This window comes from Nerophis ophidion, linkage group LG10 (assembly GCF_033978795.1).
Source record: "Nerophis ophidion isolate RoL-2023_Sa linkage group LG10, RoL_Noph_v1.0, whole genome shotgun sequence".
NCBI lineage: Eukaryota > Metazoa > Chordata > Actinopteri > Syngnathiformes > Syngnathidae > Nerophis > Nerophis ophidion.
In genome coordinates, this window is record NC_084620.1 from 17,183,275 (window position 1) to 17,206,875 (window position 23,601).

General features: G+C 39.3%; 1 protein-coding gene across 40 annotated transcripts in view; it reads left to right on the top strand.

Moving 5' to 3' along the window:
• Positions 1 to 23,601, top strand: part of LOC133560307 (receptor-type tyrosine-protein phosphatase delta) — a 687,524-nt gene that overhangs the window by 247,992 nt on the left and 415,931 nt on the right. For all 40 annotated transcript variants that reach the window (XM_061912688.1, XM_061912687.1, XM_061912702.1 and 37 more), the window contains one exon: positions 19,925 to 19,996. The gene's annotated coding sequence lies outside the window, so the exon portion shown is untranslated. The remainder of the gene's footprint in view (positions 1 to 19,924; positions 19,997 to 23,601) is intronic.

Consider the following 23,601-nt stretch of genomic DNA (forward strand, 5'->3'; position numbering starts at 1 on the left):
TCAAATAAATGCAAAGCAAACCAGGCATTCTTTCCAACTATAAAAGCAGGTAAATCCTTCATGCTGTGTTTTTTCATTTGGGTTTCGTGTTAATTACTGCATGTAGATAACGAGACGCTGGCAGTCGTCGCATTCCTCAGAACTAACTTGTGTTTACCTGTGCCATATCTCATTTTTTGATGATTCGGACATTTTTTTTATGTTTCTATTTTTCTGCAAGCCAGTAGTGATAACACACAGTGTGCACTTTGGGAGATTAAGAAAAAAAGAACTAGAGTTTGTTTCTAATTTTATCACTGCCTTTGTTGTTCACTTCACATTTGTCATAGCAGCTCCCCGGTCACCTTTCCCTGCATCTCAGCTGTCCTTTGGTGCTGAGACTAGAGTCTCCAGTGCACATGCACTGTCCTTGACCATACTTTACACCTTCTACAAAGACTACATTCATAAACAAGATACATTTAATGGGGACCTGGGATTATTTTGCTCTTTACAGACTTAAAAATGGTACAATGTTGGATACTTGTGTTAAACAATACCAAAGTGTCACGCAGTCTTGGATTGCCTCTAAACACAGTGTTTTGTAGTCTTTTTTTTTAAAACAGGGATCCTTTGCGATGTCACAGATTGACAGATTTATGTTTGTGGGCATCCGAGTACATCTGCCAACGTCCTCTTCTGCAGACATACTGTAGGTAGAACAAAATTCCCACAAAATTTAGCACATCCAATACATCATTAATATTATTATTATTATTTAATTGTATTATTATATATCATTGTTATTTGTATTTTATTCTGGTTTTGTATATGAATAAAAAATATATTTAATAAATAGGGGTGGGCAAATTAATGCGTTAATTACGAGTTAACTCATCAATCTATTAACGCCGACAATTATTTTATCGTGCATTTTCATATGTTGTTTACATGCTTTTATTGTGTTAACGCCTTTTCTTATAAAGATGGCAGCAAAGATGGAACATTTGGCAAAATACCGGACAATTCTGCAAATTTCATGGCTGGCTTACAGCGTGGTCACTCCGGGATCACTTACGACCGCCAGACAATTCTGAATGTGGATAGATCGGGCCGTTTTGGACTGAATGACGCGTGCTTGCTAGACCGGCTAGCTAGCATGGGAATACTTTGCCGGCTACATTCAGCGGCCTGTGAAGCAGCGGAGTATATGTGTTGTCTGTCTATTTATGAATAATGCAGACGAGGAGTGTTGGCTGAGTTCTTAACGTTTACTTTCAGAGTGTGCATATAACAACATACAAGATGCCGTCATGGCGACACACAACCTATACCGGGCTACCGCGCATGCTCGTCACTCCTGTTGCATGCTGGGTAGGGTAGTTCTTTTTTTCCCTGGCTCATAACATCACAATATAGTACCAGGTATACGATGCGTTCAGTTTATTAAAGCACCAAGCAAACAATCGGAAAATTCCCATCATATCAATTCCTAGATATGGTCGTAAGTATTTTAAGTGCACTACGCATAATAAACACAACATTATTAATATTGCTACTACGGATAATTTGATCAAAAATTCCCTAAAACAGCCCACTACCTATAATATAGGTTTTTTAAACATAAGATCCCTGATGAAAAAAATTGTTTCCTGCTGTTACCTCAGAAATTGCCTGTTCGGATGTTATGATTGTGGCTCAGAGATTTGTATGTAGATTATATTTATTTTCCATGACAAACAGGATAACTTAAATACCCTGGCAGTGGAAATAAGCTTAAATGTTTGTATTTACATTTTTTGAGTTGATTTTCATAAAATATGCTATTTAACTGCTACTGTTTAACAAGTACTGATTTAAATTGTGTTTGCACAACAAATGTATTGGCACTTTTGTTCATGTGGGGGAATATTCCAATAAAGGTGCACTACACACTACTTTTGAATTCATTATTGGGCTTTGCGTATACAATGCAGTTAATCGCGATTAATCGGAGAAAACGTGTGATTAACTTAGATTAAAATTTGTAATCGTTGCCCAGCCCTAATAATAAATAATAATAAAAATGATTACAATTATGTAAATTTAAAAAATCCTCATATGCATGTGGGGGACTCCAGAACATAACCGAAACATTTCCTTTTTCTCCTGCTTTGTGCTAGTATTATCGTACTATTAGTAGTATTCATATTAATAATAGTAAGGAAGTAACAATTCTAATACTAATAATATTATTATTGTATTATAATATCATTATATGCATAGGGAATAACAATAAAAATATGTTTTTGTTGTTATTATTATTATCATAATCATTATCATTACTATTATTTGTATTATTATTAATGTTAATATACAGAACCACTCATTATTTCTCCTCACGTCATCCGCCACAAGTGTGGTAAGTTCTTGGACGCCTGCATTGCCACCCGATTCGTCACTGGTGGGTTCGGGAACACTTGGCCTGGCAACCCGTCGCACAATTCCTCCTTCCTTTTGTTTTTTGAGACGTCTGGAATCTGTCCCTTGAGGGGACGTAAATGCCTGACTTACCTATCAAGGAGTAAACTAGCAAGATTGGTGTCAGATGTAAAAATCTTCTCCGCCTTCGGTCGTCTCCATCTGTCAAAGGCATCCGCGATACAAATCCTCGATTTGTTCCTGGCTTTGTCATGAATAAGTTGAGAATCGTAACGACGCCTTTTAGATTGACTAAGGTCTGACATGTTTAGTAACTTAACTAGTGGCAGTAGCTCGACAAAGAGGGTATCTGGCAACCTGGATGTGACACACTCACTGACTTCTAAATTGGTCAAACGGTGGAGGGCATGGAAAAGAAAACAATATTAAGATTTCGGAGCTGTAAATCTAATTTTGAAATGAACATATCCTGGCTAAACTACTATTGTCGGTTATAAAGGCATTTGAAAAGAACATGATTTATTAATGCCTTTTGACATATCAGGGCCATTTAATTATGACTTGACATTAAAAGCCTACTGAAACCCACTACTACCGACCAAGCAGTCTGATAGTTTATATATCAATGATGAAATCTTAACATTGCAACACATGCCAATACGGCCGGTATAGTTTACTAAATTGCAATTTTAAATTTCCCGCAAATTATCCTGTTGAAAACTTTGCGGAATGATGACGCGTATGATGACGCGTGCACGTGACGTCTCGGGTTGTAGCGGATATGTTCTTCCAGCACCGATCACAGCTAAAAGTCGTCTCTTTTCATCGCATAATTACACAGAATTGCTGAATCTTTTGCAATTTGTCAAATTAATAATGGAGAAGTCAAAGTAGAAAGATGTAGGTGGGAAGCGGTGTATTGCAGCTGCCTTTAGCAACACAAACACAGCCGGTGTTTCCTTGTTTACATTCCCGAAGGTGAAGCTTTAGTATGGAACAGAGCGGTCAAGCCAACATGGTTCCCGACCACATGTCAACCGGCAGCTTTCGGTGAGAAAATTGTGGTAATAAGTCGGCTGTTACCGTAGTCATGAGCGGAGCTTGCATCCTCCTGCAGCTGCAGACCCTCTTACCTCCTCCCACTGGAGACACTGGCGGTCACCACACCCGTGGCCACACCCCTCCGACTTTCATGTACCATATAATCTCACTAAAACACTAGTAACACAATAAGTAGATAAGGGATTTCCCAGAATTATCTTAGCAAATGTGTCTAACAACATCTGAATCGCTCCCACTGCCCTCGCCTTTTTTTTTTCTAGTCCTTCACTCTGACTATCCTCATCCACAAATCTTTCATCCTCGCTCAAATTGATGGGGAAATCGTCGCCTTCTCGGTCCGAATCACTCTAGCTGCTGGTGGCTATGATTATAAACAATGTGAGGATGTGAGGAGGTCCACAACTGGTGACGCCTTGCGTACATCATGTGCTACTTCCGGTACAGGCAAGGCTTTAGCGTCGATGTTCTCTACTAAATCCTTTCAGCAAAAACATGGCAATATCGCGAAATGATCAAGTATGACACATAGAATGGACCTGCTATCCCCGTTTAAATAAGAAAATTTAATTTCAGTAGGCCTTTAAATGATTATATATGGCGCCTTTAACATCACCTTTTCCCATCCTTTATGCATCTCGGGGACACGACTGCCGCAAACATGCGACCCGTTCCTAACAAATGCTGTCTTATCATAATCATTATTTATTTATTTATTTAAGTAATGAAAAGTTACTAATAGCAGAATGGACCTCAGAAGCAGAGAGACTGAGATGTGAATTTACGTAGTCTTTAATGTAAGCAGAGGTAAACGAAACACAAAACTTGGGGAGAAAATCAGAGCACAACTAAATACAAAGTAGACAAATAAGTACTTAACAAGCCAAAGTATAGCGAGGAGAATGTCAGTGTGGACTGATGTGCAGGGATTTAAATCAGGGAAAGCAGCATCAACAACAGGTGAGTGCAATCAGCTAACATGGTCAGCTGGTGATTGCCAGCAGGTGTGCACCACGCTCCAGCCTTCTTTCCGCATCAAAGCCACGAGAGAGAAAGAGACAGCAGTGTCAGGAAAAGCAAGCAGAAATTATGAGAATGTAACGTTACTTATCATTGCCATGATTATCACCATACACACGATCCTTCAATATGACCCCTAGGGGTGTGTCTGCCTCACAATACGAAGGTCTTGGGTTCGATCCTGCGCTCGGGGTTTTTCTGTGTGGAGTTTGCATGTTCTCCCCGTGACTGCGTGGGTTCCCTCCGGGTACTCCGGCTTCCTCCCACTTCCAAAGACATGCACCTGGGGATAGGTTGATTGGCAACACTAAATTGGCCCTAGTGTGTGAATGTGAGTGTGAATGTTGTCTGTCTATCTGTGTTGGCCCTGCGATGAGGTGGCGACTTCTCCAGGGTGTACCCTGCCTTCCGCCCGAATGCAGCTGAGATTGGCTCCAGCAACCCCACGACCCAGAACGGGACAAGCGGTAGAAAATGATCTAGATCAGTAATGAGATCTGTAGTTACTGTTTATAGTTAATACATAGCATGTGTTAGGCTAAAAATAATGTGACTTAAAAGGTGCTATTTTAAATGATCAATTACTGTATCATTATCATTAATTGATTTATTATATACAGGACCATATCAGAAGTATGGAGACATCTTGTTTTTGAATTGAGTAAAAAGTGTCTACTCCTCACAAAATGTACATTCAATACAGATAACAGTAGGTGTGTTTTTTGTTTTTTTTTTCACTTTGATCCCGCCCCTTGTAAAGATTTATCATGTTGTTCCACCTTTCAGCCCGGTGTTTGTGATAGCAGGATATTTGTCCCTATTTGGCTGTTGACATCTACAATGTGTAACAGAGCAGCAATACGAGGCAACAAGGACATTTATTTGGCCTTGCTGCGAGACGTTTGGAACCCCCAAAAAGTGGAACAAACAGCCCACATGTGCAGTTATTGGCCAGTCCGGATAGTTGTCTTGCATTATTACGGCACAGTGCAATAAGATAGCAAATTAGTGCATAATGAGAGTTAAAATAGGCCTGTTTTTTCAAAAATAGCATGAAAGGATTCCAGCCAGGTCCACTACTCAAACCCAGAGTCGAATGGCCAGCTCGGTTTCAGGCGATCTCCTCAATGATTGGTCGAAAGGCACTCACGTGAATACCAAGCACCGGCTCCCCCCAGGGCTGCGTCCTGAGTCCACTGCTGTTCACTGATGACCCATGACTGCTGCACCAGGTCCACTACTAACCACATTGTGAAGTATGCGGATGATACAACGCTATTGGGCTTCATCCGTGACAACAACGACATGAACTACAGGGAGGAGGTGAAACATCTGGTTGACTGGTGCAGAACCAATAATCTGGTCCTGGACGTCGACAAGACCAAGGAGATTATTGTCGACTTCAGGAGGCATCAGTCCAGCAGTGGAGATCGTAAGCAGCACCAAGTTCCTGGGGGTGCAGATAACAGACAATATGACCTGGTCCCTACACACCGGAACTATTGTAAAAAGAGCTCAGCAGCGCATGCACTTTTTGCGTTGGATGAAAAGAGCACAGCTCCCTCACCCCATTCTCACCACATTCTACAAGGACACTATAGAGCCTACTAACCAACTGCGTCTGTATCTGGACTGGAGCCTGCAGTGCCTCAGACTGGAAGTCTCTGCATGGAGTGGTGAGGACAGCGGAAAAGATCATCAGGACACCTCTTCCTCCTATCCGGGCAATCTCAAAAAGCCGCTGCCTGACCAAGGCTCAGAAAATTTGTAAAGACTCTTCCCACACCCATCAAGGATTGTTTTCACTGCTGGACTATGGAAAGAGGTTCTGCAGCCTCCGTAGCAGAACCTCCAGGTTCTGTAACAGCTTCATCTCTCAGGCCATCAGACTCTTGAACACATCATAACAATCCCTTCAATTCCCTCCCAAAAATGGATTAACTCACTGGAATATAAAGACAATATAACATACATCCATTAACGTGGATGCATATGCAAAAGTGCAATATATTTATTTGGACAGTAATTTATTTATTTAAATCTACACCTTATTGTTCTGTTATCCTGCACCACAACGTGATAATACAACAAAATGTCTTTATCTGTACTGTAAAGTTCAAATTTAAATAAAAATAAAAGGAAGTCTAAGTCTAAATAACTACTACTAACTTTGAGCTGATCTATGTTATTGCTGCGCTTCCTCGTTAGTTTTTGGATGTGTAAAAATGCCCCATTGTGCAGCACGGGGCTGCTCCACCCATGTGAATTGTGGAGAGGTTTTACATCGCTTTCCCCACAACACAGAAAGAAGACAAGTTTGGGAGGGGAAGGTTCACGAGCAAAACTGGAGAGCCACCGATAACAGCGTCTTGTGCGTGGTAAAAGTCGATGTTTTGTTCAGGAGAGAAGACACAACAGCTAATGCAAATAAATAAATAATAAATTAAATTGATGGTTTGACAAAAACAGACTATCTTAGAATCTCAGTAAAACTAAAATAAGGCAATTTGGTAACAGTAGAAGAGAAAGTCAAACATAAATACAATAGACGGACATTAAAAGAGCAAAAGAAACCAGATATTGGGTGAAAATGAACTGGAAATCTCATAAAAAATATACAACATAAAGTAGTGAGAAATACATATATATTGAATAAACCAAAATATGTTCCCCCGTTTTAGTAACTCGTTCAGGGGTGTCCAAACTTCGGCACCCCGGAGTTTTCAGTGCGGCTCACGAGACATTACAAGTTTAACAAGATTGGTCCATAAAGATTTTGCAAACATTTACACCAGTCTACATTCTTTTGGCATGATATTGGACAGATTTTACCGTCCTCATGCGGAGATGGGTGTAAACATCAGCTAATGACCACAAGCAAATGTTCTAGTGTGGGGGTCCCAAACAACGGCCTGCGGGCCAGATACGGCCAAAATCCCACCTGCGGCAAGTCCATCCATCCATCCATTTTCTACCGCTTATTCCCTTTTGGGGTCACGGGGGGCGCTGGCGCCTATCTCAGCTACAATCGGGCGGAAGGCGGTGTACACCCTGGACAAGTCGCCACCTCATCGCAGGGCCAACACAGATAGACAGACAACATTCACACTCACATTCACACACTAGGGCCAATTTAGTGTTGCCAATCAACCTATCCCCAGGTGCATGTCTTTGGAAGTGGGAGGAAGCCGGAGTACCCGGAAGGAACCCAAACATTCACGGGGAAAACATGCAAACTCCACACAGAAAGATCCCGAGCCTGGGATTGAACACAGGACTGCAGGACCTTCGTATTGTGAGGCAGACGCACTAACCCCTCTTCCACCGTGAAGCCCCTGCGGCAAGTCCCAAGTTGAAAAAAAATTAAAAAAATAAAAATATTAATATATTTTTTTAATCTGTCCTTTCTAATCCATTTTCTACCGCTTACTCTCGGTGTCTCCTAGCCGCTCAGGCTAATCATCCATCCATCCATCCATTTCCTACCGCTTGTCCCTTTTGGGGTCGCGGGGGAAGGGGGGTTGTTTGCTGGAGCCTAAAAATGCATTTTCCCATCGATTATGTGACATCATCGCTCTTTCAGTCAATTATTGCACGAAATATATAGGAATAGCCATATAGGAATATATATATATATATATATATATATATATATATATATATATATATATATATATAAAATTTCACATACTCCTAATGTTTAATGTTTTATCGTCTATACTTCATCAGGCATTTTCGTCACGGTCTGATGTGGAAGGGATCGCTTAAAGTCGAAGGAGGTAAAGCTATGTGTCGTTATTCAGTCTCGTTTTGTGTGTGCGTGCGTGCGTGCATGCCTGCGTGCGTGCGTGTGTGTATATATATATATATATATATATATATATATGTATATATATATACTTATATATATTTACATATATATATATATATATATACTTATATATATATATATATATATATATATATATATATATAAATGAGCGTATTGGCAATTACCTTCGAAAAATGGCTTGATTGCAGTTTGCACTATATTCTTTCATGTTTGGAAAAATTCCCTCTTCAATTTAGTATGAAATTAATACGCACACTTAAAGCTTTGCCGTTGTAAAACTTTCCGCAACATTCAAAGAATTATGCAACGTTTCGGGAACCGAAAAAATGCTTGCCGTTTGCACACACAGGAAACAAAAAAGTAACCCAAATGTGCTCATTCGGTAACGTTAATTGCCCAAAAAGGCTAACATAATCACGAGGTTCTGAGGATCAAAATGGTTAGCTGGGTTATTTTTTTAAAACATCTGTGTAAACGTGATCACAGATCACTCTGAGACAGCACACATACTGTAGTTGTAATAAATAATATTGAAACAACAACTCAAGTTAGTGTAGTGATTTCGATATCACATGTATTAACATTCTGTTCATTCATATTTTTTAAGTTTTTGCTTGATATTTTATTCAACGCTGTTTTTCTACAATTGAATGTGTTACTTTTTTTGTATATCTGAGTGATTTTATTGTTGCACTTAATGGTTTTCTTGCACTACAACTTATTTTATCGCTGTTGCAGGTTTTTTTTATGGAGGTTAATTTGTGTCTTTATTACAAAACCTTTTTTTGACACTGAATATATGTAACTGAATATTTTGCGTTGGAATTTTGTGAACTGACTTTTTTTACATAAATTTAAATGTAACTGAAAAATAATTCAGTGTATGAAAATCCCGTGTAAAATAGTGTAGAATTGTCAGCACAATTTGATGTAAAAAAAAAAAACTTCACAAACTTCAAATGCAAAAAATTCAGTTACATAAATCAAGTGTAAAAAAAAAAGTATTTAAAACAAGCTTCCAGGTGCCTCAGTTGGGAGAGTGGCTGTGCCAGCAACCTGAGGGTTCCTGGTTCAATCCCCGAGTTCTACCACCCTAGTCACGTCTGTTGTGTCCTTGAGCAAGACACTTCACCCTTGCTCCTGATGAGTCGTGGTTAGCACCTTGCATGGCAGCTCCCTCCATCAGTGTGTGAATGTGTGTATGAATGGGTGAATATGGACATAGTGTCAAAGCGCTTTGAGTACCTTGAAGGTAGAAATGTGCTATACATGTATAACCCATTTACCCTTCAAAGACAGAAATTATTATTCATATTTTTCTTACCAAAATTAATAAACTGAATCAGAATCAGCGTTATTGGCCAGGTATTTTTAACACATAAGGAATTTAACTTTGAACTGTGCTCTCTCGGTAGAATGTAAACGTTAAATAATAACAATTAGTTAGAAATAAAAACAGGCAATTTAAGACTATTATGTAAAGGACTGATGAGACAAGAAGACACTTTTACTGTACATCAAAGTGTTATCTTGCTGCACGTCAAGAGGGGTTAGGGCGTCGGACTCACAATACGAAGGTCCTGAGTAGTCCTGGGTTCAATCCCGGGCTCGGGATCTTTCTGTGTGGAGTTTGCATGTTCTCCCCGTGAATGCGTGGGTTCCCTCCGGGTACTACGGCTTCCTCCCACCTCCCAAGACATGCAACTGGGGATAGGTTGATTGGCAACACTAAATTGGCCCTAGTGTGTGAATGTGAGTGTGAATGTTATCTGTCTTTCTGTGTTGGCCCTGTGATGAGGTGGCGACTTGTCCAGGGTGTACACCGCCTTCCGCCTGATTGTAGCTGAGATAGGCACCAGCGCCCCCCGCCACCCCAAAAGGAATAAACGGTAGAAAAATGGATGGATGGATGGACAAAGTGTTATCACTTGGAACATTCGACCACAGTCCACTCTTGTAGCTGAATGTTCTACATTTTGAAATTGGACATCATTCATGCATTGGTATTATTTGTGTTTTTATTATTGCATTGGTATGATTTATGTTATTAGCCATGTATTTATACATGACATGTCATGTGTAAATACATGCCAGGCTAACAATAAGATAATGTAAACCACACTGCCAGAGCTGAAATGACTTTATGGCAGGTGTGTGAATAACTATCAACCAACATTATTTATCAGAAATAGAGGGCCCCAAAATCTATTTTTGCCTGGGGACCCATTGAGGCTTGGGTCGTTTTGTGTATTTTTTCAAATTTTTTTGCGCCGTCAAGTGCGTGTTAGACTCAGACTTAGACTTAGAAAATCTTTATTGTCCCAGTGGGGCAATTGGGTTTACAGCAGTAGTCATTAAAAACAAGGTTCAACAGTAAAAACGAGGTACAACAGTAAAAACAAGGTTCAACAGTAAAAACGAGGTACAACAGTAAAAACAAGGTACAACAGTAAAAACGAGGTACAACAGTAAAAACAAGGTACAACACTAAAAACGAGGTACAACAGTAATAACAAGGTACAACAGTAAAAACAACGTACAAATACATACAACATACAAACTATCATGAAGGCATAGAGCTAAAAACTAAAAACATTTTTAATACAATAAAAACTAATCACATGTCGCATCCCACTAAAGCAGGGGTATCAAACTCAATTTAGCTGGGGGCCACTGGATGCAGAGTCTGGGTGAGGCTGGGCCGCAAGAAAATATTTCTTGAAAAAATATATTTTTAAATGTCTTTTTATTTTCAACACAAACTAAAATATAAATATAAATGAACAAAATGAGGATTAAAAAATGTGTGCAAAGCAAATTAAATTAAAAAATATAAATTATGGTTTGAATTGGTCTGGGTTATCTGGGAGTGTTATTACCAACGGACAGATGTCGCGGTGCGACTGCAGCCAGACACGTTAGAAAACCCCCATTTCCATGGCAACGTCTTTGTCGCTTTCACTCATTTTCCGCTTTTCCACTGACACAGGAGTAGGCAACACAGAACATTTGAAAGAGCCATTTTGGACCCAAATAACAAAAATCGTCTCTGTCTGGAGCAAATGGCGTCAATGTTCGGCCCTCGAGAGCCACATACCACACAGTGATTGTTAGATTCCTACAGCTCCGCACACAACGCTATCAAGCGCCATTCATACATAACTCGCGGGCCGCACTAACATTAAACTTTCTTATTAAGGTGGGGGCCGCAAAATAACGTCTCGTAGGCTGCAATTGGTCCGCGGGCCGCGTGTCTGAGACCCCTGCACTAAGCTTGTTTAAGAAGCTCATTTATAAAATGAGCTTCTTAAAATTGTTATGTGGCTGCTGGTCAGGAAACACTGCCAAATATGGCTGCAAAGTTCTATTTTCATGAAATAAAAGCATGTTTTGTTCTAAGTTTATGAACATGAGTATGTTTAAAGCTATGTATAGAAGTATTGTTTTATTATCATTTTCGTCGAAAAAAACGTACAAACAACAGCAATTGCATGCATCTGGGCACAGTTGACACGTCCTTGGTAGCGGTCATGGTGTGAGACTTGCGAGACATAGCGATGTCGGATTTGTTCTTTCGTGGATGCGTCGGGCAAGAACACAGCGTAAGGTAAGCAACAAAGATTTATTTAACTAATAAAACAGGCTAGAACAAAAACACTGGAGCAAAGCAGAAAAGGCAAACAAAAGGAGCGAGCACGGGAGCTAGGGAAACAAACAGAAACACTAGACTTAGCACAAAGGCATAAAAAGGGAAAATAAAACCACTAGCATGAGAACTAGGGAAAAAACGGATCATAGCGGGAAAGTAGCGAGTAAATGTAAAGAGAAGAAGTCGTCATCTTTTGCGTGAAAGCAAATTAGGAACCGAGGCAGAAGAACGAGAAGGGGCAGGCTTAAATAAGGTAGTGATCAGTAGAAACAGGTGTGCGTGGAAAGCAAGGGGCAGGTGAACTAATAAGTTACCATGGGGACAGAAAAAAACAGAAACCAAGGACATCCAACAACAGAGTGTGATACCAAAATGTAACAAAAACAAGAATATGGAATGATCCGGGCATCGGATCATAACACATGGCGCCTGTTGTTTAGTTGGCCATACTCTCCTTGTACACAACTGTGGTTCAGGCTCCATGTAATGGTGCGCCAAATAAATATTCCAACACAGTGTTACTGTTCAAACTGAGTGTAATGTTACAGTGGCCATAAATATTTATTATACTCGTTAAATAACATCTCGGTCTTGTTATTAATGAATATTTAGGCCTACTATGCTACTGTATTTAAAATAACCACTGCATTAGGAGTAATAATGTCTCCCTGCCAACAAGATGCTATCATCCTCACTGCACCTCTCCGAACCACTTTTATTTGAAGGTATTTACAATTACATACAGTGGCTTTAACAAGTTGTGATTCAGTTTCATAGAATAGCGCAAGAGTGTGTGATGAGAGTTGCAATAGGTTGTTTTAAAACATAAAAAAAATAGAAAATGATGTAGACGCTGGTATCGTTAGCTGCAATTATTACACATGGTGCCTTTAATATGCATTTATTACAGTATCTTTTGCTCCAACAATCCCTCCTAACATCACCTAAACAGATATTATAATAGTGATTACATTTTTCCCCGTTCTTTAATTAAATCCACTCCGTCTCACATTATTAACTCCACTCCTCCGAGATACTCCGGCCTGGAAATGAAACACGAAGATATGGAAAGTGTGATTCAGCCAAGCTCCTGCCCTCCCGTTGTTCTCTTTTTAATCCCGTTAGGTAACTCACTTCCTGCCTCCTCCTCCTCCTCCTTCTGCTTTTTTTTAAAGGAGAATGGGAGTAATGACCACGAGAGTAATTAGTCTATATTCAACATTTGGATTCTCAATGGACTTTTCTCATGTTCATGTTGTAATTAACAATGGAATGGGAAAACAATATGGTATATACCAGCACAGGTGAGAGGGAAAATTGGGTCAGGCCCACTGCTGTGGGAGTGAGTGGGTTGCTGCAGCAATAGCACAGACTAGTGCCAAGAGCTGGAATTGCTGAAACTGAATCTTCCTTGTTTTATTTCCTGTAAGCATCAGAAAGTACTTGAGTCCATTTATTATTAAACTAAATAAATATTTGGCCATTTTTCCAATTATTTGGATTTACCTGAGGTCACGTCTGGCTCAGGTACAGCTCATTAAATATGCATGGTGGTCAAGCACGCGTCTGTTTTCAATGGGTACTTGGTGAAATTTAGCATTGATCAAGGCAAAATGCCCTAAGCTTGCCTAGTTTTTGTCGGTACGAACTGTTCAAATCGCAAAAAGTATAAAAGGGAGGGCTGAAGAGTGCAAGAGTTTACGAAAGACGACAAGAAAAGTGACACAGACTCCGGGAGCGGAGTCGAAGAACCCACAGGTTTGCAATGAACGCTTCGTTAAAGATTTTTTTGTTTTTGTTTTCAATATACTTTCCTTGTATAGCATTTACCATTGAAGTATTATCTTGATATTGATTGTATTTTAATGTTCAATTAGCAGAAACCAGAAAGTCGTGGTCAGTGATACTGTGTCATGAAAGGTACTTCTACGTCTCCCCTCTTCTTTATTCTGTACACAAATTAGAACAGAATTACATATGCTGGACAAAAATATAAATGCACCACTTTTGATTTTGCTCCCATTTTTCATGAGTTGAATTTCCAGATCTGGCACTTTTACTACATACACGAAATACCTATTCTTCTCATCCATCCATCCATTTCTACGGTATAGCTCGGTTGGTAGAGCGGCCGTGCCAGCAACTTTAGGGTTGCAGGTTCGATCCCCGCTTCCGCCATCCTAGTCACTGCTGTTGTGTCCTTGGGCAAGACACTTTACCCACCTGCTCCCAGTGCCACCCACACTGGTTTAAATGTAACTTAGATATTGGGTTTCACTATGTAAAGCGCTTTGAGTCACTAGAGAAAAAGCGCTATAAAAATATAATTCACTTCACTTCACTTCACTTTCGGGGTCGCGGGGTGTGTACGTTGGTTATGCAAACCAATTGTTGCAGTAACTGTCTGGACTCAGACGATCATGGAGGGTCCCCTGCTGGATCTGCAGGTCCTGGGCTGGTGTGGTTACGTGTCGTCTGCGTTTGTGAGGCCGGTTAGATGGATTGCCTGATTACTCTGAAACACCTTTGGAGACGGCTTATGGAAGAGAAATGTACTTTAAATTCAGGGGCAATAGCTCTGGTGGACATTCATGCAGTCAGCATGCTAACTGCACGCTATCTCAAAACTTGCGACATCTGTAGCATAGTGTTTGTGATAAAACTGCACATTTCAGGTTAGCATTTTATTGTGGTCAGCTTCAGGCACTGTCTTTCAACCACTGTGCCACGGTACACTAGTGTGCCGTGAGATACAGTCTGGTGTGCCGTGGGAGATTATGTAATTTCACTTATTTGGGTTAAAAATGTTTTTTGCAAACCAGTAATTATAATCCGCAAATGATGTGCCATCGTTGAGTGTCAGTACTGTCTAGACCTCGCAGAGTAACCGTGCAATACTCTTCCATATCAGTAGGTGGCAGCAGGTAGCTAATTGCTTTGTAGACGTTGGGAACATGGTTTTTCATGATCACAGTATGAAGACGACAGCGGCAGGAATTGTTCAGGTAAAAATGTGTCTAATGCTTAAACCAAAAATAAACAAAACGTGATTGCCCCTTAAAAAAGGCATTGAAGATTTAGGAAGTCTATGCAGAACTAAACTACAACTGAACTGGCTACAAAGTAAAGAAAAACAACAGCAAAGACTTACAGCGAGTGGAGCAGAGATGACGTCCACACAGTACATCCGAACATGACATGACAATCAACAATGTCCACACAAAGAAGGATAGCAACAACTAAAATTGTCTTGACTGCTAAAACAAAGCAGGTGCGGGGAATTTCGCTCAAAGGAAGACATGAAACTGCTCCAGGAAAATACCAACTAAAGAGGAAAAGCCACCAAAATAGGAGTGCAGGACAAGAACTATTACACTACACACAGGAAAGCACCAAAAAACTCAAACTACAGTACTTTGAGACAAGTACAGTGTTGCAAGCTTGGTTATGGTTTAAATTCATATTCAACAACTGTGATAACGACTTTTTGCTGTCAATATTGAGTTCAATTTTTTTTAATGATTTCTACTGGTGGTGTGCCATTGGATTTTTTCAATGAAAAAAATGTGCTTTGGCTTAAAAAAGGTTGAAAAACCCTGGCCTAGGGCACATTTGTGCAATCATCCTTCTATTTAATCAGCATCTTTACATGCCACACCTGTGAAGTGGGATGGATTATCTTGGCAAAGATGAAGTGCTCAATAACAATGATTTAGACAGGTTTTTTAACAATATTTGAAAGGATTAAGTATTTTGCGTGTATGGTAAACGTTTTAGATTTTTGAGTTCAATGGGAGCAAAAACAAAAGTATTGCTTTCATATTTTTGTTCAGTATGACAACAGGACACAAATCAACATGGTGATTATTCAGTATTTGTTAGTTTGTGAAATGCACACGCAGTCACGGGTGTCAGCTGTCGAGTGCCTTAGTCAGTCCTCGCAAGACGGAGAGTTAAATCATAAAATGTAACCTTACCCCAGCAAAACCTAAACATATTTATCCGGGAGAATCTTGAAACCAATTTCCTTGATCCAGTCACACACAAAGAAATTGTAGACCTCCATGCTTTTCCAGGTTTTCATCTGTTTCATTGTGTAAAACGATGTCCGGGGCATACGATGGTTTGACATGTCTGGGAACTCCGCCAACAGATAATGCTTGATATCACTCGACAAATGTTTTGTTTTTTGTTTTTTTAAATATGGGGATGTATTCCGTTGCGTAGTTTGATATTTGGTCGTATCTGCTTTTCGCAGGAAGATCTAAGCCCCTGTGTACTCAGTGAGTTTGGGCGCTGCAGCACAACAGCCATATTGGCTTGGTTTAAAACCACTGGTTTTCACTTCCGAGAAGAAGTCTGGAGACAAGATGCAAGCAATTGTTTGGGGATTTTTAAAACATATGCTAATACACCACTCCAATCCAGTAGGTGGCAGTAATGCACAGTGCAGAGTTCAGTCTCGGCAACCACAAACAGCAAGCAAAAATAACAAAATTATATATCCCGATAGTGTAATAGTGTAAATGAATAACGTAATGTAATATAATTAATCAGTTTAGTATGTTCATTATATCAGGGTGATGCAGTCATTTCCCTCTCATCCAATCTGCAAATAGCCTGAATATCGATACAATAAAACCTTTTAAAGCCTTTTAAGCTGCCGTTTCATTGAACTGGTGGCTGCTGAGGTTGTATATTTAAGACAATGACCAACACGGTCATATTTTCTGGAGCTACTGTCGGGTATGAAAAAAGGAGAGAGGAAAAAGGTATAACGTTTCCTGAAAGTGGCAAATGGAATCTTAATGTGTTTTCCATGTTCCTCCCTTCACATCCTTTTGTTTCATCATCTTCATCACCATCGCCGGCCTCGCTCAGCCCATTACCCTCTTAAAGTCTACTGCCTCTTCGTTTGCCGCGTGTATCCTGCTGTGTTGTCTCGCAGGTTATGCATGCAGATCAAAAGCTGGTATTGGAGAGGAGTGATTTCATTAGTTTTTCCACAACATTTTTGCCTCAATAAAGACACCTTTTGAGATGCAACTCCCAAATTATGCATTAACCAATAAAACATGCTGTGCTTTTGCAGCAATAGTTTCCAGTGTAGCACATAACATCCCTGAAAATATGGAATCACTAGTCTTGGAGGATGTTCATCTAGATTCAATTTTGTAGAAAGAAAAACAAAGAATACATAACACAAAACTATAGTCATTTCAAATGGCAACATTGTGGCTTTAAAATAAATCAAGCCAATGGATTAGATAGATTAGATAGTACTTTATTTATTCCGTCAGGAGAGTTCTTTCAGGAAAATTACAATTTTCAGCACAATCCCATTCAAGATCAGACAAACATTACAGGGAGACAGAACAGGATCGCTGACGGGTCTGCCGGCTTCCAGCGCCCCTTACAAAAAAGATGAGATACAGGTAAACAAGGGTGGGGGAATGGGATAAAAAAATAGAAGATTAAAATTAAAATAAAAAAATCGGTCGTAGCCTGGGCCCTGGAGAGGGGGTGCAGACTGAGGCCAAGGGAAAAAAACAACTCATAGCCATAGAACACATCCCTCTTACATGTGCGTAATAGGGAAACATCAAACATCAAAGAACACAGAGGACATTAAAGCAGCAGATACAACCAGACACTTCAACATACAGCTATGAATAAAAAGTAAAAGAAACATATCCACTGTGGTGGCCTCTGCGGTGTTCCACGCCATCGTCCGCTGGGGTGGAGAGAGCATGGCCAGAGACAGGAGCAGACCCAACAAAGCAACCAAGACAGCCGACTCCACTCTCGGCCAGTGTCCAGTCCGCATGGATGAGCGAGGATACGTCCAAGGTGACTGAGGTGTCCGACACCTCCTCACCCAGCCAAGACACCGCGAAGTGTCTTGGCAATAACAATAACAGCAATAACAGTTTAAATAAATAATAAATGGGTTGTACTTGTATAGCGCTTTTCTACCTTCAAGGTAATCAAAGCGCTTTGACACTACTTCCACATTTACCCATTCACACACACATTCACACACTGATGGAGGGAGCTGCCATGCAAGGCGCCAACCAGCACCCATCAGGAGCAAGGGTGAAGTGTCTTGCTCAGGACACAACGGACGTGACGAGGTTGGTACTAGGTGGGATTTGAACCAGGGACCCTCGGGTTGCGCACGGCCACTCTTCCACTGCGCCACGCCGTCCCTAGTTTCATTTTTAAATCATTTACAAGGTGATTCCATTTTATTATTTTTTCAAAATTGAGTGATTCCATAACTTTTTCACTCAGTTTGATCTAAAAATGGAACTGCTACTGACTACCACAATTTATTTTATTGATTTATTTTAGTGTTTCTTAAAACCAGAAAGTAACCATTTGAAATGACTGTAGTTTTTTGTAATGTCTGCTATCTGTTGTTTCAACAAAGGTCAACCACTGAATGAACATCCCAGCAGACACCATTATACATATATGGTTTTCAAAAATGACTTCTAAACAACATTGCAAAATAGTGTATTTGTAAATTAAGACAACGTCGATGTCCAACATTGGATCCACGTTGTTGGTTTGGAAATGACCAAATTTCAATGGTCTAATCTATGTCACAACCTTGCATTGATGAACATCCTCAAAAAGTATGTTCTTTCAATCTTGTACTTGTGTTGTAGACTTTTGGTTGGGAATCGACCAAAATTCAATGGTCAAATCAACGTCAGAGCCCAACATTGTTTAAATGTCGTCAAAAAGCATGTTGTTCTAACGTTATGTTTGAGATAAAGTACCACTGATACTCAAACACACACAAGTTGTGGTGAAATTAACCTCTGCATTTGACCCATCCCCTTGTTCACCCCTCTGGGAGGTGAGGAGAGCAGTGAGCAGCCTGGGAATAACTTTTGGTGATTTCACCCCCAATTCCAACTTGATGCTGAGTGCCAAGCAGGGAGGTAATTGGTCCCATTTTTATAGTCTTTGGTATGACTCAGCTGGGGTTTGAACTCAAGACCTACAGATCTCAGGGCGGACACTCTAACCTTGAGTTACCGGTAGTAACCTCAGTTGCTCAACGTCAGGACCTAATTCACATATGCGGTCCTCTCCTAGGTTTCTCATAGTCATCATTGTCACCGACGTCCCACTGGGTGAGTTTTCCTTGCCCTTATGTGGGCTCTACCGAGGATGTCGTTGTGGTTTGTGTTGTGGTTTGTGCAGCCCTTTAAGACACTAGTGATTTAGGGCTATATAAATAATCATCGATTGATTGATTGATTGATTGATTGATTGATTGATTGATTGATTGATTGATTGATTGATTGATTAATTGATAACATGTCAAGCAAAAAAAATAGTGACTTTAAACGCTTTTTATAGATGCTAAAAGTGCCACAACTTTAGTATTTTTTTTTTTTGCAATGTAAAATATTGGAACCTCTGGCAAGTGTTCATGCGTTATACAGAAATACATTCATGCTTATTGCCAATTTACCAGAAGTTGCTAAAATAACCACTTCGTTTTTTTTGTTTTTTTTTTGCACCTTTTCTTTATGCAAGGATGCCAATTTGAACAAATTCACATAGTCTGTAATGAATATTCCAGTGACGCAGCCGGTGGGAACACAGCGCCGCCACCTCACCCTTTTTACCAGCCTTCTTTGAGCTTTGACGAGCTGAGCGCAGACTTTCTCGACACAATGGTGTCAAGCTCCAAAAAAAGAGCCGCCTGTGATGTTTCGACACAAGTAAATTGCACCCGCACCTGCAGGAAGCATCCGACACACGGAGAGCGGGTTTGTGCGACGCGTAGGCTCATCTGTTTCTGTTTCTGTTTCTGTTTCTACTGGGTCTGTGTGACCTGCTTCCTCTCCTCTCTCACTGCAACTTGAACGTGCAAGACTGCCCTCTGCTGGCCAAAAGTACGAATGACACGCTGACATATTGTCCTTTTTGTGTTTCCACAGGGAAATTCAGAGGAGTTGTCTTCTTTTTCATTCCGGTCCGAGGCAGCAATAGCAACTTGAATTCCGAAATAGGTAAGGATTTGTATGTACTTACACATTTGATGGATGAACAAAAGGGTTGTAAAGAACGAAACTCAAGCTGACACACACATACGAAATTGCTATGGCTCTCTCTGGTGTACATGAGTTGCAACTACACTATTTCATTTTTCATTTCATTTTGATTTTCTTGCCTGATATGTCTTTACGTTGAGTATCAATGTATATGATGGCTGAACAAAAATAGGTTTCTATTAATATATATTTAAAAATAAAACAAGCTGGGACACAAATATGACACAATGCCAAACTCAATCCCCACCCCACCCCAATGTACATTAAGGCCAATTGACTTTATTTTATTTTATCTTATGTTATTATATGTTATTTTACCCTTTTCTATTCTATTTTATTCCATTTTTATGAAAGGATGCCTAGCCCCCCCCCCCCCGTGTACATTAATATGATTTCATTTAGTTAATTTCATCTCATCTTTTTCATTTTTTGCTAATCTATATTCATTTATCGTACCTTTCTTTACATTTTGTAAGTTATTATTATTTTATTTTTTTTTGTTCAATTTTATTTGGATTCTAATTATTATATTCCTGTGAAAGGATGCAAAGCCTCCCCCTTGTGTACATTAACGCCATGTAATTGAATTTAATCTCATGTCTTTAATTTAATTTGATTTAATTTAATTTATTTTACTTTAGTTTTGATTCAGTTTGTCTAGTCTATTTTATTTATTATTTCATTTCATTTTATTTTATTTTATCTCCATCTTATGTTATCATGTGGCTTGTATTATTAAACATATTTTTGTATTGTTATTTATTCTATTTAACTATATTTAATTATATTTCTATGAATTTATGCCAATTTATTGAATTGAATTTAATCTCATCTCATCCCTTTAATTTAATGTATTCATTTTCATTCATAATTTTTTTCATCTCATCTCTTCTATTTTGTTTTATTGTATTTTGTTGTATTCTTATTTTGTATTACTCTATTTATTTCTTTTTATTAGTTGTATTCCTTTTTATTCAATTCTATGTAAGTTTATTCTTGTGAAAGAACGTCAAGCTTCCTCCTCATATACATTAATGCCAATTTATCTCATGTAATTTGATCTCATCTTATCTTTTATTTTGTTTATTTCAATTCATTCACCCATCTATTTTTTTAACGTTTGTCAATATTTATTTAATTGAATTGTTTTATACATGTAAAAATGTGTTGGCCCTTTTCCTTAGCCCAGGAATATCGTCAGACGTGACGAACTAAGTCATCCCCAAAATTGGATTACAATTGATGATTTTAGCAAACAAGACAAGATAATAGTGAATAACATCAGAACTTTAAAAGTGTTGACTAGCAAAGTTCAGGCAGAACAAAGATTTTCCGTTGCCTCAAATGCAGAAGAGGAGCACATGAAATGGAGACTGGAACTACACTGCAGGTACACTGTGAGAGATCAGTGGTGGTGTTGAGGAAGGAGAGCTCGACATGAAATACAGTACTTGACAAAATATGTAAGTGAACTGAAAAGTGTTAATGCATCATTTTTTAAACCAATTGAGGGACTGGAAGAAAAAGTTGATGCTTTCATGAAACAAAATGATGGAGAGGATAACATTTTGCAAAGAATGTGTAGGATTGATGATTTGAAACAGGGCAAGCGATGAACAATGTGATCGTGACTGGGCTGCGGTTCACATCACACACTGGCCTTGCAACAGGGCAGATGAAAACAGAGGTGAAGAACAAAATTATGTTGTTTCAACAGAACAACACCTGTTTAACTTTCTGCATTGTGGCTGTCTGTCAAAAACACGGGCTGAAAAACACATTACTACACTTGTCTGTCATCATCATAAATGTTGGCACAGCTGAGGCAGAGAACAAAAAAGGAAAGAAAAAAATACATCTACATTAATTTGACAAAATGCAGCGCAGACGTCGCCAAGAAAGTATGTGACTTAAGGAAACAGGAAACAATTCAAGACACTTGGGAGTGCCGGCTGCAAAAATCCACATCGAGTTAAATGGAGGACCAGAGGAAGCCAAAGTACTTTTTTGTCAAAGACCTCAACAAACTGAAGATGACGCCATCTCGACTTCAACAAAATAAAAGTCACAACTCACAATGACTTGAAGCAAACAAAGTCATCCACAATTGACTATAACACATACAAAATGACAGATTAATAAGATATTTATATCTTATTCATTGATCATCACCAATAATAATTACTTGATCTATATTCAGAAATAAAAAATACATTGGGAGATTATTTCAAAGTATTTACTCCAGTATTGTTGTATGTATACTAACGTCTTTGATTCAACTGTCTTTATTTAATGTCTGCACATATTGTAAAAAAAAAAATAGTTTCAATATATTATTAAAAATTGTATATTGTTATATTGTTATTTATACTTGAATTGTAAACCTTATTTTAACATATGTGTTCCTGCACAAGCTGTGATGTTTAAAAAGTCCTATTTGCTTATATATGTTTGTTTTCGACACTTTCTTTACACAAGAAGTGAACAAAATGTGAGTGAACAGAATATCGTTAGGTGTCAACCTGTAAAAGATGTGCTGTTAATGATGGATCAATAATACACAAAAAAAATGTGATATGATTAAACAAACTTTATTACTATTAAATAAAGAAATGAACAAATTGAACCCCATGATCTTCCTTACTATAACTTGTTAAGCATGTTTTGCAATAACACATTTTTTTCTTTATGAAGAAGGTTAACACGTTTTATTTTATTTCAGTTATTTATTGTATAGTATTTTTTTATGTATCTTTTTATTTGTAGCTTCATGTAAATGGCTGTATGGTAGCAAACACAAGCAGCAACACAAATACAACACTATGGCTCCCTCTGGTGTAACTTAGAGCCTACTGTATTTATTTTTTTTCATTTCATCATTTTATTTTAATTTGATATTAGTTAATCCATCCATCCATCCATCCATCCATCCATTTCTACCGCTAATCCCATTCGGGGTCTCAGCTGCATTCGGGCAGAAGGCGGGGTACACCCTGGACAAGTCGCCACTTCATCACAGGGCCAACACAGATAGACAGGTGCATGCCTTTGGAGGTGGGAGGAAGCCGGAGTACCCGGAGAGAACCCACGCAGTCACAGTGAGAACATTCCAAGAAGTTGCGCCTAGAGATTCTGTCCATAAAAGTTATAAACTTAATCGGTAAAAAAAGGCAGCCCTGACGGAGTCCAACCCTCACTGGAAACAAATCCGACTTACTGCCGGCAATGCGGACCAAGCCTTGGACACTGATAATACAGGGAACGGACTGCCACAACTTGACGGTCCAATACTCCATACTGTCTGACCAATCCCCACAGTCCCTCCGGAGGAACACTATCGAAGGCCTTCTCTAAGTCCACAAAGCATATGTAGAATGGTCGGGACTCCCATGCATCCTCAAGAACCCAGCTGAGAGTACAGAGGGTGTCACAGTTCCACGACCAGGACGAAATCCACATTGCTCCTCCTGAATCCAAGGATCGACTATCCGGCGTAGCCTCCTCTCCAGTACACCTGAATGTCAGACATTACCGGGAAGGCTGAGGAGTGTGATCTCATGATA